Below are 15,740 nucleotides of genomic sequence, written 5' to 3'. Positions count from 1 at the left end.
ACTTGCCTGAAATGTAATTTGGGAAAATGAGTTTTGTTGATTTGATGCAATACAGCGCTGAAAATATTAAAGCCTCGAAAGACAATGACATGGATCATTTTGTGCAACTTAAAGTTACACTTGTGAAGAAATGCATATGAATTCTGCACACGTGTTGTCAGCTCGACATGGGTCAGAACTCTTCACTGTGTAAAACTAAGCTCACCTGTATTAAGACATCTGAAAAGGAGTAGTTGAACCAAAATCATTTTTATTTAAGGAAAAAGATAGAAAACCTCAAAGACGTGGCAACGGTGGTGAAGAAGACCTCCCTTTTAACAGGATGAAATCTCTAGCAGTATGTGGGTCAGAGAAGGACACCCATATGTACTGACCAGCTTGGGTTGAGTGGAAAAAGACCCTCAAACAATTTACAGGACAAAACATAAACTACATGATAGTATATTTAGAAGTATATTATGGCTTTTACATTGCTTCAGAAATGGTAGTTTCAGTGGGTAGGAAAATTGTCAATTTGGTAGGTCGAAGATAAACACAGCGCCATTAACAAATGGTTTGTAAAGTCACGTTCAGACGCCTCAATTTCTTTCTTTTTTTAGTTAAAACAGGTGCATGTTTTCTAAAATGGTCATCTCCATCCATCTTTTATATACAGTCTTTGGTTTGTAGACTTTTTTGACTGTTCAGGGGATTACCTGAATTGTTAAAAGTAAGTTATTTAAAATCCATCTAAATTAAACCCAATTTTTAAACTTGCAGTTATATCACTACTTCCAACATAAGGAACAAATAAGTAAAGAAAATAGTTTCCATATCAGAAAGGAATTACATATGCAAGAATGTATGCATGGTTAGTCAGATTGAAGAATTTCCACTTAAAATCTCAAAGCTGTGATATTAACTACAATAATCTAATTATTAAAACGCTGTGGAACATACACAATACACCATTCTCTGCATCAACTGCAATATTTCTGCTGTCTACAGAGTGAATAACAATGTTGGGTTTTACAGGAAATGTGTGATTTGTAGGAGCAAAAGAGACAAAAAGCACAACATTTTGCAAAGGTAGACGTCAGAAAGAATGAAAAACAAGATCTAGGGAGCGGTGGGGTTTCTGGGACATTTGGTCTTAATTCTGAGAAGCATTAATAACACCACTAGTGTGAGATAGAGCCTTCCAGTCATCTCTGCTGTGGTCTCATTTGTTAGCACTAATTATTCCAAGGTATAACAAATAATACGACAATGATATATTGATGTTTGAACATGAACACTTACCACCTTTAATTAAAGTTATCCAGACCTTGAAAACAAACTGAAATCAGTAAGCGCTTTTTTTTGTTTTGTTGCAGTAGCACAGACACAGAGGTGGGACTAAAATGCGGCCGTTCAAGTCAGAGATGCAGAGCCCCTCTGTATCCCTCCCTGCAAGCTGTTTAGAACCTGAATAACCTTAAATAAGGGCATCCAGCAATCTTAGATATTAATGATGATAGTTGTAATGATGGGACTTTGACACGCAAACTCATTTGACACGCTGAGCATCCTCACTTGGCACAGTAAGAAAGGAGATGTTGGGGGGAGCAGAGAATGAGAAGGAGAGGAGGATTATTAATCTGATAGATGACTGTATGGCTGCAGGCAGAGAAGGGAATTATCAACACTACAGTAATAGATGAATACTGAACAGCTGCAGAGAGAGGGCCGGAGAAAGAGAGACAGAAAGGAAGAAAGAGATCGAGACGGAGACAGATGGAGGGAAGGGTGAGTGAAAGGGATGATGAGGGATAAAGACCCAGAGAGAGGTATAAATAGTGGGAAGAGCAGAAAAGAGATGAGTTGTTAAAAAAAAGAGAAGATAAAAAGTGGAAGAGGGAAAATAGGGAGGAAGAAAAGAAGAGACATTAATATTAATCATCTCTCACTCACCAAGAGAGGGAGAAAGAGAGAGAGAGAGAGGAGAGAAGGGAGGAAGGCTCAATAGAGAGATGAATATAAAGCAGACAGAGATGGAGGGAGGGGAATGACAACACAGAGACGCATATAAAACAGAGTGAAGGAGAGATGGAGGCAAAAGACAATACAGAGGGATGAATTTGAAACAGGTGGAGATGTAGAGGAAGAGATGGAGGGACAGAGCGGGAGGTTTCTCCTGAGTGCCAGGGGAGTGGGTGGAGAGGCAGGCTTGGACTGGCTGGGCCAAGATTGATCAATAATGCGTGTGCTCAAGTTCAATGACATTAAAACACACACAAGGACACGATGACAAATCATATCAGCAGCAGTGGCGGCGGGTCTCTGGTCAGAAAGAACAGGGCACCAGCGGTGGCAGCGAAAGCAACAGTCCCACTCGTCTGCAGCTGCTCGTCATCGGCCGATGGATGAAGAGGAACTCGCTGTGCTATTTCTGGACCAGCTCTCACCTTTCTACGTATTTTAATTTCCAGCTACCTTTTTTTCCCCTCTCCTTTTGGCGAGATTTAAGTGCCAGAGCTATTTCAGGTAGACGGCATCAGAGCAGGGTGGAAAGGTGCAAAAGGGGGGGGAGAAAGAAAGAGCGCAAGGGGGAGAGCCGGGGGTGACTGGGGCTGAGGTTAAGATGCTAGCTCAGATGTTGGGTCCATCGAGGAGAATGAGGCTGCTTGAAGCTGACAGCTGGTTAGAGGCTGGTTGATTGTATTCTGCCTCACCGCTGTCACTTTCCACATGTTACAATAGTCTCTAACTGTAACCCTCCCTCCTTATCTTCACTCTCCTCTTCCTCTCTCTATCTCCCCTGATATCTTCTTCCTCCTATCTCCCATCTCATTCTCTAAAAGTGGGAACACTCTCTTCCTCTTTGCAAACTCTTTCACATTCATCCCCCCTCCCTTCCCAGCTGCCTCACACCTCCCCTCCACCCTCTCCTTCTCCTCCTCTACCCTACTACTACATATTTCCTGGACCTCCATCCCTCTCCCCCCTCTTCCCCCCCCCAGTGTCCAGTGGCGGGGGTAAACGCTGCACTGACCCCACAGTTTGATGAAAGATTAACCTGCTACAATGATGCATATTAACCCTTAACCCCCACTCTTTCTCTTTCCAAACACAAACACACTGCAGCTTCCTCCCCCCACTCCCCCACTCCTTTTGCTCTCTCATTCCTCTCGCTGCATTCAAATCTTAGCCAACAGAGTTACCATGGTTACCTATTCACCACAGTCTCCAACTCCGTCCAGCTGTATCCCACCGATTCCACATCCACCCCGCTCTACCTCCCCGTCCTCCCTCATTAGCACCCTATACACACGTATACAAATGGCATGGACCAAGCGTGAGCGCAAATGACATCAATGCTGCGCAAACCACGAGGTAGGGTAACGGCAGGCCGCGGTTACCGTTTGTAGCAGCGATGTCGATACAGTTTCCTTCGTCCAGCGAGTCGCCACAAATGTCAAGCAACCACAAATCACAAGAACAAAGGTCAGGGCCGTTTTTCCCTGAGAGCGATGACGTAGTGGCACATTAACAGGTGCATAAATCGCATTCATACGCAAAGAAAACAACTTTTTGGAATTTTTAAGGCACATACAGCCTGTTTTCCCAAGCAGCTTCTCACATGCACACATTACTGTAGTTACACAGATCTTTTTTTTTTCTTCTTATAAGATTTTTTAAATGTTCTTAGAATAATACTAAATAAAGCTACTACAATTAACATGTTTTAAATCATTGCTGATCACATGACAACTTGAATCTATTTGTTCATAATGAAGAACCTGCAGAAATCTATCATGCAGCTCCCCACTCCCCTTGAGCTCAGAGACATTTTAGATTTACTTTATTTAGGTTTGCTGTCACTCCTCTGATAGCTTGTTATTTGTCCACAAAGGGCAGCTTACATTAAAAAATACTTTAACATGCCCACTGTAAATCATCTGCTCAGCACAGTCAGTTAATGCAGTTTTAAGATTTGAACCCTAGTTTTAGGGACTTTAACCATCCATCCATTTCCTTAACTGCTTATCCAGCTGAGGTCACAGTCAGCTGGAGCCTATCCTAACTGACATCGGGCACACCCTGGACATTATGCGTGTCCATCACAGGGCTAACGCAGACAGACAGACGATCATTCACGCTCACATTTATATCTTCGGACCAAGTCTGAATCACCAATTAATCTAACATGCATGTCTTTGGACTGTGGGAGGAAGCTGGAGAATCCAGAGGAAACCCACGTGGGCAAAGGGAGAAAGAAATCTAGCAAAACTGCCAAATAATTCTGGTGGACGTTTAAAAAAATGATCATAAGTTATAGCTCTGTGTTTTCAGTATGGTTTTTATTTTTATTTAGTTTTTCACTCCTTTAAATTCCAGTTCAGCTTCCAGAATGGTTTTGCTCATTTCAGTCTAGTTTTTATTATTTAAAAAATGCCAAGTTTTAGTTTCTGTTTCAGTTTTTTATCTTTTCAGTTATTATGAAGGGAGTATTTGACAGAAGCTAACAGTTTAATTTTCAATTTTCACATAATATTGAAATAGATGGAAGTGGATCACTGGAACGTCAGGTAAAATAATTTCACTTTTTTGGGTCATAATACATCCCAGGTATTCCTTCAGTATTCTCTTTAAATTCCCCCCGAGCTGCAAAGAGCTGATATATTTGATTTTATTGGTATATTCTGTTCGCACAAAACTTTGATTCTATCAAATAAACCCTGACACCATTCTACACTTAAAGGATTTCCCACATTTCATTTCTCAGTAATTTAAAGTAAAGTTGTGTGCATCTGCACACTCTATGCTTGCCCACTATGAATTTTTAATGCCCGACTTGCTAGAGGCTCTGTAGAGTTGAAAAGGTCAAAAGACCCCCATCTTGATGCTTTTGATCCTCGCTGCAATCATGTATCCTGTGAACCTTATTTCATAAAGACTTGTGACAGCTTCTAAATTTTGGGTAATTGAGTTTGAATAATTTTACTCTCCACTTCATCTCCGTCTGGTTCTTTCCCCCATCAGATCGAATCCTCGAGGAAAGAAGCAGAAAAGGGAGTGAAGCGTTCCCCTTTTTTCACCACGAGAAACGTGTGATCTTTAGTAGTGTATACTGACCAATAATGGACTGTTGCTCTAAGTGATATAAGAAGAAAGAGACAGGATGAAAGACAACCAGAAAGATGCGCTGACAGTCGAACAAGCAGTAAGTCGGACAGACAGGAGCACACTCCTTCTCTGCAGAACCCTGTCTGCACATCAGCATGGAGGCCCATCAATAATGACTCGGCACACACCAAGATGGCAGCTCATGCAGCCACGAGGAAAAAAAAAGAAAAGAGGAAAGCTCATCATGTTGGTTGTGTGCTCTGGGAATAGAGCTATGACCTTTCCTGATCGCTGTGACATCTTGCCAAACGGGGTTGTGCCTGTGAGGCTTTAAGACAGTGGAAAATCTGCTCTCACACACCCCAATTTCTGAGGCAAGGAAGTAATTTTAAATAATAACCTGAATCTGATTTTATTCCAAGCTGCAGAGAGCAAATTTATTTACCTTAAACCTGCAATGCTGTTATCATTTCAGGGACGGTATGCTTCGTGGCTGCCGCCGATTCAGTCAATTTAATGAATCAATCTAATCAATTTACCTTTTATTAAAATTCAGTTAGCCGTCTAAGATGTCTGAGATGATGAATATGACAAAGCTTTTCTAATCAATGCACATATTGATCAGCTACACTGCCTGAATCTTTTAATCTGAACTGAATTCATTGACCGGATTCCTCAGAAAGCAGTTTCGTTTTTGTCGTTATTTTGTGTCCAGGGCTCTCCTGTAACTCAGTTCAGAGGCTTTATCACCCTGAGAAAAACACAACTGTAAGAAAAATTGGCTTCTTCTATCTGAATTACATCAATATCACCCTCGTAACCTACAACAGAACACAATGATTTCAGTAAAAATTTGTAGATTTTGCAGCACACAAGACTGTCTGCAAACAGGAAAAATGCTTGTAGTCTAATTGCTAACAACTGGCTCTGAGTTAGTGATCTGGGGTGATGAGGGCAAGAGTAGACATCCAAATGCACCTCTTGTCTCATTTACTCCTTCTTTCTCCTCTAACTTTTAGTTTCTGCCAACAGGGCAGAGTGGATGTCCCCTCACAAAAGGACACAAGTCTTGGCACCCCGAGGCATCGCTAGGGGGCGAAGTCTCTGGGGGGAAAGCAAAGTCTTTGTGCAACAGAGGATCATCCCCTCTCGCCCTCATCTTTTCGAAGAGTCTTTTGAGGTCCGTTTTTAAGACATGCTGATCAACTCACTGGGTTTCTTCTTTTCTCCCATGACAATACAGCTTCAAAGAGAATGTGACTGATAACAGTGTTTTGCTTAACACCCAAGACTAAATACTTTTGCAATGTAATAAATACATATTTAAATTACAATGAGCTAAGATTTAGGAACAAATATAATTAAATTGGTTTATCATAAAGCAGGCCATCACTGCTGACACCTTAAACAGTACAGTGGATTACAGTTTGGGAATCACTAAGATATTTCTTGGAACTTGATGTTCTTAAGATCTGGTTTAAAATATTCTTTAAACTCACGCATCCTTTCTTTAAAGTGTAATAAGTTGTGGAAGTTATTATTCCAAAATAGCACTCCGACACATTGCATTTTTTCAGCTTGTTTCCTAGGTTTCCAAAGCTGCAACCTTTGAGATTAAAAAATGAAGACAAAGCAGAAGCTGACAATGGCTCCAAAAGCATGTTTGTTTACAGCAGAAACAAACATGTTGCGAGCGTAGTACGAAAAAATATTTGTGTTCACTATTTCCAATTTCCCATGTCTTGTTATCTGTAGGATTATCAATTTTCAATGTATTAAGGCTTTAAGGTATGTTTAATTAAGGGCTTCAGCTACTACCTGTCTGCAAGGCTTGAACTTAGCTAATTTCTGTCACTAATCTCGACTATCTCACTGCATTCGTGGTGTCAGTGCTGTTTTGCTTTTTGAAAAATTATCCAGCTTGCTGTGCAACAGTCTATCCAAAATGTGTGAATGTTTTCAAGTCTTATTTTTTTCAACCATTCTCTTCCACTTATCTGAGAGGCGGGGTACACCCTGGATGGATCGCCAGTCTATCACAGGGCTACACAGACAGACAGACACCCATTCACACTTCCATTCACATTTAGGCGCAATTTTGAACCATAAATTAACCTAATCCCACTAACTGCATGTCTTTGGACTGAGGAAGCCAGAGCACCCGGAGAGAACTCACACAAACACGGGGAGAACATGCAAACGCCTCACAGAAAGGACCCGGCCATATGGTGAAGTCTCAGGCCATTCATGCTGTGAGGCAACAGTGCTAACCATACTATCATATCATATTTGCATTAATTAGAAGGTTTCTGTGTCTTTGTGAGGTACCTTTCAAGCTACATATGCTAATTAGGGTTAGCCGCTAGCTTGGCACCGCCCAAAATGCCACACGCAGGCTTCACAATGAAGGCACCATCTTATACTATAAACTTAATGGAGGTTTTTTCCTGTTGAAAAGGAGGTTTTTCTTCCCACTGTCCCCAAGTGCTTCCTCATACGGGGATGTTTGATGGTGGCTCAAGAGTTGGGAGTTCGCCTTGTAATCGGAAGGTTGCCAGTTCGAGCCCCGGCTTGGACAGTCTCGGTCGTTGTGTCCTTGGGCAAGACACTTCACCCGTTGCCTACTGGTGGTGGTCAGAGGGCCCGGTGGCGCCAGTGTCCGGCAGCCTCGCCTCTGTCAGTGCGCCCCAGGGTGGCTGTGGCTACAATGTAGCTTGCCATCACCAGTGTGTGAATGGGTGGATGACTGGATATGTAAAGCGCTTTGGGGTCCTTAGGGACTAGTAAAGCGCTATATAAATACAGGCCATTTACCATGGTTGTTGTTTTTTTTTTATGTTGTTTGCTTTTCGTGTTTGTTTAATATTGTTTAGGGATAAAACTGACATTTCACTAGCTGGGACTGCATCCTCGTTTTAGGTTTGAAAGCATTTCTAGTAGATAATGGCATGGCTTGAATGTGAATTGAGGCTGCGGTTTGGGGAAGGCCTCAGAGGGGACTAGCAGCGGCTCACGGGCCAGGCAGGCCCCCATTTGCTAAAGAGAAGTGAATGAATAGAAAAAGGGGAGGGCGGATAGGCCACGAAAATGAGAACGAACAGCTAGTAGAACCGGTCGGGGTCATATATACGTAGAGAACCAGAAGGGGCGTGTGTGAAGGTGTTTTCTTGCTCCTTATTGGAGATGCTACATAAATACAATTGCACTGAATTAAACTGAATTGCCTCACCAACTAGTATTATATGGAGGGTTGATATTAGCTTGGCTTTCTTTTTTTGACAGATTGGTTCAGAGTTGGCGACTCTGATGTTAGAAAACTGCAATACTGTAGTCATCAAAGTTTAGATAGCTGTTGCTGCAGAGTCAGTAAATCCTTCCAGTCTGTGGGGCTGTCTGCTTCTTATGCCACAGTGTCTTTCTTGTTATTTCTAAACATTTAATACAAGCTGCCTATGACTATTTGGAAGGTTCGGAGGTCTTAAAATGCAACTGCCAGGTTCTGCTGACTAACAAAAGCAGCTAAATGAAACTGTCTTTCAATAAATAATACATACTGTGCAGATTAATCAGTTACTGCTTTCAAATTACTGTCTGTAATTAATATAAAGTCACTTATTGAAGCTGTTTGAATTTAAAAATGTGTGAATTAGCGTGTAAAGTAGTCAAAATCCAGTCTTTCACAAGTGAGTGCATGCAGCACTGTCTACCAGAGAGACGTGGCAGTTTTCTCATCATATAAATGTGATTTGACCAGGAGACAAATGTCTAAATACCAGATCAGCTCAATCATAATTTCTTAAAGTGACTCAGATATCCAAAAGAGGCCGGCCCCTCCAGTGAACTGCATTTGAACACACAGCGCCAAACCAAATCAGTCTCATCTCACTGCGTCTTATTAGAAGGGAATATGACAGATCGCAATACAATCAAGTAGGAGGCTGGAGCGAGGTCTTCACTTTCCTAGACGATCGTTTCTTCAGGCCTAGGCGGGTCGAGGCCGTGCTGGTCTATCGCAAGTGTGATCTCTGTGCTGCACAGCTCATAAGAAGCAGACAAATTTAGGATGTGATAAATCAGCGCTAATATGATTACCCCCAGTGTCTGCTGGTTAACATAAAACAACCACTAAATTTTCACTTAGCAGGCACTTCTCACTCAGCCTGCATTGTCTTGTTTATCCCGACCAAGGAAAGCAACTCGTGCAGAAAAGCATCCGAGTATACAGAGGTCAATCTAAATATAAATTGTACCGCCAAAGTAAAACAACAACAAAAAAAGAGTTACAATATTAAAAATCTGAATGTGGGGAAACACATTTCACTTGTTTCAGCAGCCAGCCATAATGTCAAATGGTAATCCCGCCACAGAGACAGTTTCACCATAATCAGCCCATTATAATCCCATCCAGACCTTCCACAGTCTGCTACCAACCAGCATTAATTTTTAGCCCAGTCTGTTCATGTTCATCTAGCCTCATTTTTCCTTCACTCCCAGCCCCGCTTTGGTCCCAGGGTAGTCTATCACACTTAAAGCTTACCCTCTTCACAGGCACTTATACACATTTAAAGCATTTGACTAACTGCCAGGCAAAATTGACTTTGGGATGAAAGACCAGGGGGCTTTTAAAAAAATGAAAGGGGGAATTCTGCATCAGGACACAGGAGCACTGATTTAATGGAAAACAAAAAAAAGAAGGGGGAGCGGGGCTGAGAGAGAGAGTTTTATTCCGCAGAAGTAGCCGAGTCACGCACAGGGCTTTCTCTTTTTAATGATGGAGCAGGGGGGTTGGGTATGGGAATATGGGGCTATGACAGAAGGTACTTGTGAATAGTTTTTAAATGGTGGGGGCGCTGAGGGGGTGATGCTGCTGTGTTACATTGTGCTGGATGGGAGAGAGGAAGCCCCATGCTCTCCCACTTCCTTCCTTCTGTCGGCCTCATCCACTGTGTTTACCCTCCCACCCTCTGGCAATGAAAGAAAGCCGGACGAGCACTGGCCTTGCTGGTGAATGAAGCCCTGACGTCACTTGCCCACACACACACACAAACACACACTGTAAGGAGTGTGACTAATAGCATACTAACGCCCTTTGTGTTGTCTCTGTTATACCTGATTCATGTCTGGCTCCCAGGGGAAGGAGGCCCCCGGGTTATTGAAATATTCAGAGACGTTAGATGTTAGTACAGGTGAATCAATTAAACCAGTCAATAAATCCCCCATCCCCTCAACAGGGACTTAAGGACAGGGGTGTATTACAGCACTATGCTACATTCAAGCAAAAACACCACCATTCTATACTGTATTGAGTTTTTACTCCCTGATATTGCATGTAATGATTTCGGCTTATGGAGCAACATATTCGAATTAGATTGAGTCAATACGTGTTTGATAGCAGATATCATTAAATGGCTGGTATGTTGTAATAGGAGAGAAGGGAGACTGTGAGTGGGAGAGAAGGTGGAGAATTTGGTTTCGAGAGCAAATTCCTATTATCACAGATGAAACAAGCCCAAAGCACGCTGAAGCTGAGATATGCATCTGCAAAGACAAACATGGAAGTACATTCATCGTCATCCCGAGATATGTAATCTTATCAGTCCTTATGAGGTACACGGAATTAATGTCAAAGGACTTCTTTATGCTTTACAGTCAAATTCAAATCATTTCTCGGCTTGCTAGCTAATCATAATGTACTCCTGTTTAATTAACCCCTTAATGAGGAGTGGGCAGTATATAGGGGTCGCTTATCTTATTTGGGATTTCATGTTTTAATTATCACCAAATAGAATCATGGTAGCTAACTGTGTAAGAGAAACAGATAGAAATCAAAGAAAGATCCAAAACTATAAAATATAACCTGACTATATGTATGTCCTCTGTTTAGTTTCACTTAGACTGTCAGATTTTGATTAATAAAAAAAAACAAAAACTAAGAGGTCTAGGAAATTTGTAGTCGAAGGGTGTGGAGGGGGTATATTTGCTGTTTTTGAAATTTGCTTAGTTCCACTGATTTCTCAGGTTTGAATGAGTTGGTAAAAATAACAAAGTGCAGGGAAAAAAGAAATTTTTGGCATTTAAATGTCTCTGTGGACACCCATGGTTAGCACTGTTGTCCACCCATTATACTGAGTCTAAACCCACTTTACCTCAGTTTCGATCCCCTAGGTGGGGTTCGTTACAGCTCAGATACCACAAATGGTTCTGGTATGGACAGGAATCAGGGAAACTAACAGTAAATCCCTTGCCTGCAGGTTGGACTGACAGTAATCGTGGTTTACGAGTTGGCAGTTTGTCTTGTAATCGGAAGGCTGCCGGTTCGAGCCCCAGCTTGGACAGCCTTGGTCGTTGTGTCCTTGGGCAAGACACTTCACCTACCGCCTACTGGTGATGGCCAGAGGGGCCGATGGCGCGATATGGCAGCCTCGCTTCTGTCAGTCTATCCCAGGGCAGCTGTGGCTGTGTGTGAATGTGAGAGTGAATGAATAGTGGAGTTGTACAGCGCTTTGAGGTTCTCGAAAAGCGCTATATAAATGCAATCCATTATTATTATTATTATTAAAAAAAGAAGCACCCCTAGACAACTCTTTAGCACAAAAAGTTTAGTTTAGTTTAGTTTAGTGAACCTAAGGGCAAGAAAAATATTTTACAAAACACACCCTTATTAACACAAATGATATCACAGTTATTTAAGCAAATCCAATACACCTCTCAAATTTATGCGTTAATTGCAATTAAAAATAGTGCGTTAAAAAAATAACACATTTAATCACACTTTGCATTCCAAGCAAAGGGGAACTTTTGTCAACGCACGACTTCCTGGTATACCGATTTTACCGATGCACCCATCAGAGCTACAAAGAATCAGAACAAAGCGTATTGCTAGGACTGATCAGAGGCAAGTTTAATTTCAAAAGACTACCCAACAGAAGCCTTGATAAAAGTGTGATTTTGTGCAAACTGTGCAAAAAAGGAGTTGGCATACCATCGAAGCACTTCAACCTTACGTCACCATCTAAATGCAAAACATGTTGCAGCGAGCACAGAAACTGTGGGAACTGTTAGCGCTAGCAGTGCCAGTTCGGCAGCCCAAATAACTGGCTTCAGGACCAAAATTAGTAAGTCAACATTGGACAAACTTACAAATTCTCTCGCAAAATGGATTGCTCTGGACTGTAGACCACTATCAGTGGTAGAAGATAGAAGCAAGCAAAATTAGATGCATTACAGACAGCCCTGCTAATATGGAGGAACTACACCAGGAGCAAACAAGACTGGGGCAACAGAAAGAACCAATCATACAGGATGTTTCCACACAGTGGAATTCAACGCTGGATATGGTTTCTCGTCTACTAAAGAATCAAGAGGCTGTTTTTTCTGCTTTAGACAAACAAAAGCACAAACTCCATCAGAGCTGGTAATACTCCAAAAGCTGGCAACTGTTCTTGAGAAATGCAGGTTAATAAAACTTTTTTTAACTTATTGTTACTGTTTCTTCAAAAAGCTATATAGTTGAGTTATTGTGTAGATTAATAATTACTTTCTTGAACTGTCTACTACAGATTTGTGGTTTTACCTGCTTTCTGCCATCTGCATCACATCATGGAGATCTCCAATGATGAGTCAAACTACATGGTGAAATCCAAGACTGCTTTCACAAAGGACATAGCCCAACGTATAGCACCTCCAATTTTTTCAGCAGTCTGTGCTGCTAGGCGGTAAGCTTGTTGCAATTCAGTTTAATTATGTATCTGTGATCCGTCAAGCATCTTTGTGTCTCATCCTTGAATGTGAAACAGATGTCCATGGGCAACAGGGCCTCTCTACCAAACATATGCAAGTAGGGTGAGTACCCGGTTGCTTCATTCTGTGTGCAATTGTACACGTGTGCTACATGACTGATGGAATGATTACACATGTATTTCTTCTTGGGATCCAAGGTTGCCACAATGGAAAGTGACGTCCAGTTAAATCTCTCCGGCTGTGGATCTCCTTGGGGGTGATAAAGGGTTGTCCGGGATTTCAGATTCCTTACACTCTTAGAAGATCTTGAATCAGCTTACTCTCAAAATCATGTCCCTGGTCCAAATGTATTCATGCCGGAAGTCCATAATGCACTGCTTACAGAGGGTCTTGGCTACCGTAGAGGCTTTTTGGTCTTTAGCTGGAAAAGTCTGTGCCTACCTGGTAAAATGATCAGTCTCCACCAGAATGTTAGCATATCCCTGGGAGTCTGGCTCTAGGGATAGAACATCGATACACACAAGATCTAGAGGCCCACTGCTGGTGATCTGGTTCAATGGTGCAGCTCGTGGTGTAGGTGCTTTGCGCGCAACACATCTTCCACAATTCCTGATGTACCACTCACCCTAGGCCAGAAGAATTGATATCGTATGAGCTCCACAGTCTTGTCAACCCGCAGGTGACCTGGCTCATCATGAAGCGATCTAAGCACCATGGCAACATCCTCTCGGGGTAGTACAAGCTGCTGTATTTCCTTCCAAGGTTGTCTCTGTACTTTTCTGTAGAGTACTCCATCAGTGATTACCAACTTGTTGGCCTATCATTGAAGCAACGTGGCTTCTGGATTAGCATCTTTGTCGAAAGAAAAGGGAATCTCTCCATTAATGGATTTCTTTACGGGAGCAATCACTGAATCATTGTCTTGTGATTTGATAAGCTCGGCTTTGCTGGGTTTATCTGGTTCAAACACCCATAGTCCAGATGACTGGGGAAAACAAAACACTCTGGGAGTGCCTCGGAGGAAACCCCTAAAGACTCGGCAAAGCTGAATATCCCTCGTCCTGCCAGCTTCCTACAGGAGATCACCTTACACAGAGCTTTGACACTGTCCAAGGGCATGGTTTTCCAGTCAGTGTTCTCCATTGTTAAGGGATTGCGTGATAACATGTCAGCATCAATATTGCTCCTTCTACGTTGATACTGGAGAGCAAAATCGTATGTTGCAAGAGCAGCTAGCTACTGATGAGCAGTGGCGTTGAGTTTGGCTGTCGTGAGAAAATATGTGAGAGGATTGTTATTTGTCCTCACAGTGAACTGCTCCCTGTACAGGTAGTTGTGAAACTTGTCAACTACAGCCGTCTTTAATGCCAAAAATTCAGGCTGGTGCACGGGGTAGTTTTTCTCTGACGAGCTAAGCTTTCAGCTAGCAAAGGCAACCGCGGGACCCAAACCCTGAAGGCTGTAACACATAGGGCTTGGCTGGGTCTGCGAATGCCAAAACAGGTACGATTGTAAGAGAATGTATTTGGGTCGTGCTTGGGTCTGTCACGGTACCCTTCTCAGACACTATGTGCCCAACATAGCTCACTTGTGGCCTACAGAACTGACATTTGTCGATGGATAACTTTAGGCCAGTCTCTTCCAGTCTGTCGAGAACATTGATTAGTCTCTGCTCATGTTCTTCCAAAGTCCTTCCAAACACTGTCAAGTCTTCAAGGTACACTATTACCTTAATCATGTGCATGTCTCCCACCGCTTTGCCCATTACCCTTTGAAAGGTTGCAGGAGCTCCTGTTATCCCCTGGGGCATCCTCTCAAATTGAAAGAATCCCAAAGACATTTGAAAGCAATTTTGTCCTTGTCCTCTTCGGCCATGAAAATTTGGTAGTATCCACTTTGCAAATCCAAGACTGAGAACTAGGGCTGGGCCATATTATACCGTTCACGGTAATACCGGTATAATGTTAGGCAACGATAGGAAAATGAAATATCACGATAGAATATGAGTAAAACGCGCATGTGCAGTGCCTTTGTTTTCATACGCACATGGCCGATTGTTGAGTGAAACAGATGAACCAGAATTGGTTTGTAAAAACGGTGCAACTTCAGTGATGTGGAACTGGTTTGGTGTTTGTCCGTCAGATACACGACAAAGCACATTTTTTTGCAGAACATGCAAGCGGCCGTTGTTATCAGATAGCTGGTATATAATGATGTGCTACGTGATCGCTAGCGACACAGCTATGTTAGCATAACATAAACAGTGAAGCTGGAGGACGAACACTAACACTTTTCCACTTATAAAAGTTAACGTGAAGGTTCCTCATGGTTAGAGACAAATGCAATCGCATGGCAGGATGCTGTAAACGGACCAAACTTCAGTCAGGAGAACAACTGAGATAATCCATCCACAATACGAGGTTAGTCATTAATATACTGCAACAACATGGGAATAGAGCAGCTGCCAGAGAATTCAACATTAATGAATCAATGGTACAGAAGTGGAGGAAGCAAGAAGAATGAGTTTAATAAAGTTTGATTTATCTGACTGCTTTGTTTCGCTTAATGTGCCTTATAATCCCGTGCACCTTATGGTCCGAAAAATACGTACTGCACACTGCAGTTTAATGTTGCAAAGCACCTCTTTTTAACTTCAGTGGATATTATACATGGTTATGCTCAGGATATGTCAGCCCATTTCTACTGGAAATGCCTTTTGGTTAAACTTTCAGCAAGGAATTTGCATTTGCACTGTTACATTTTTATAAAGCTTTAATACACATAAACAGCTGCTTGTTTAAGTGAAAATATGAATGGGTTTTTTTGCGCTAGTACAGTTGTGGAGTTGTAAAGTATTTTGTCTAGTGTCAAGTTATATCGTCAGTTATATCGTTATCGCAAATTTTCAAATA

General features: G+C 42.1%; 1 protein-coding gene across 3 annotated transcripts in view; it reads right to left on the bottom strand.

Moving 5' to 3' along the window:
• The window catches only part of lrrc4ba (leucine rich repeat containing 4Ba), a 54,031-nt gene that overhangs the window by 19,205 nt on the left and 19,086 nt on the right, over nucleotides 1–15,740 (bottom strand). The gene's annotated exons all lie outside the window — the stretch shown is intronic.

Source organism: Haplochromis burtoni, unplaced genomic scaffold (assembly GCF_018398535.1).
Source record: "Haplochromis burtoni strain Fernald_Lab_line unplaced genomic scaffold, NCSU_Asbu1 Contig_52, whole genome shotgun sequence".
Taxonomy (NCBI): Eukaryota; Metazoa; Chordata; class Actinopteri; order Cichliformes; family Cichlidae; genus Haplochromis; species Haplochromis burtoni.
This window is presented reverse-complemented; position numbering and strand designations above follow the sequence as displayed.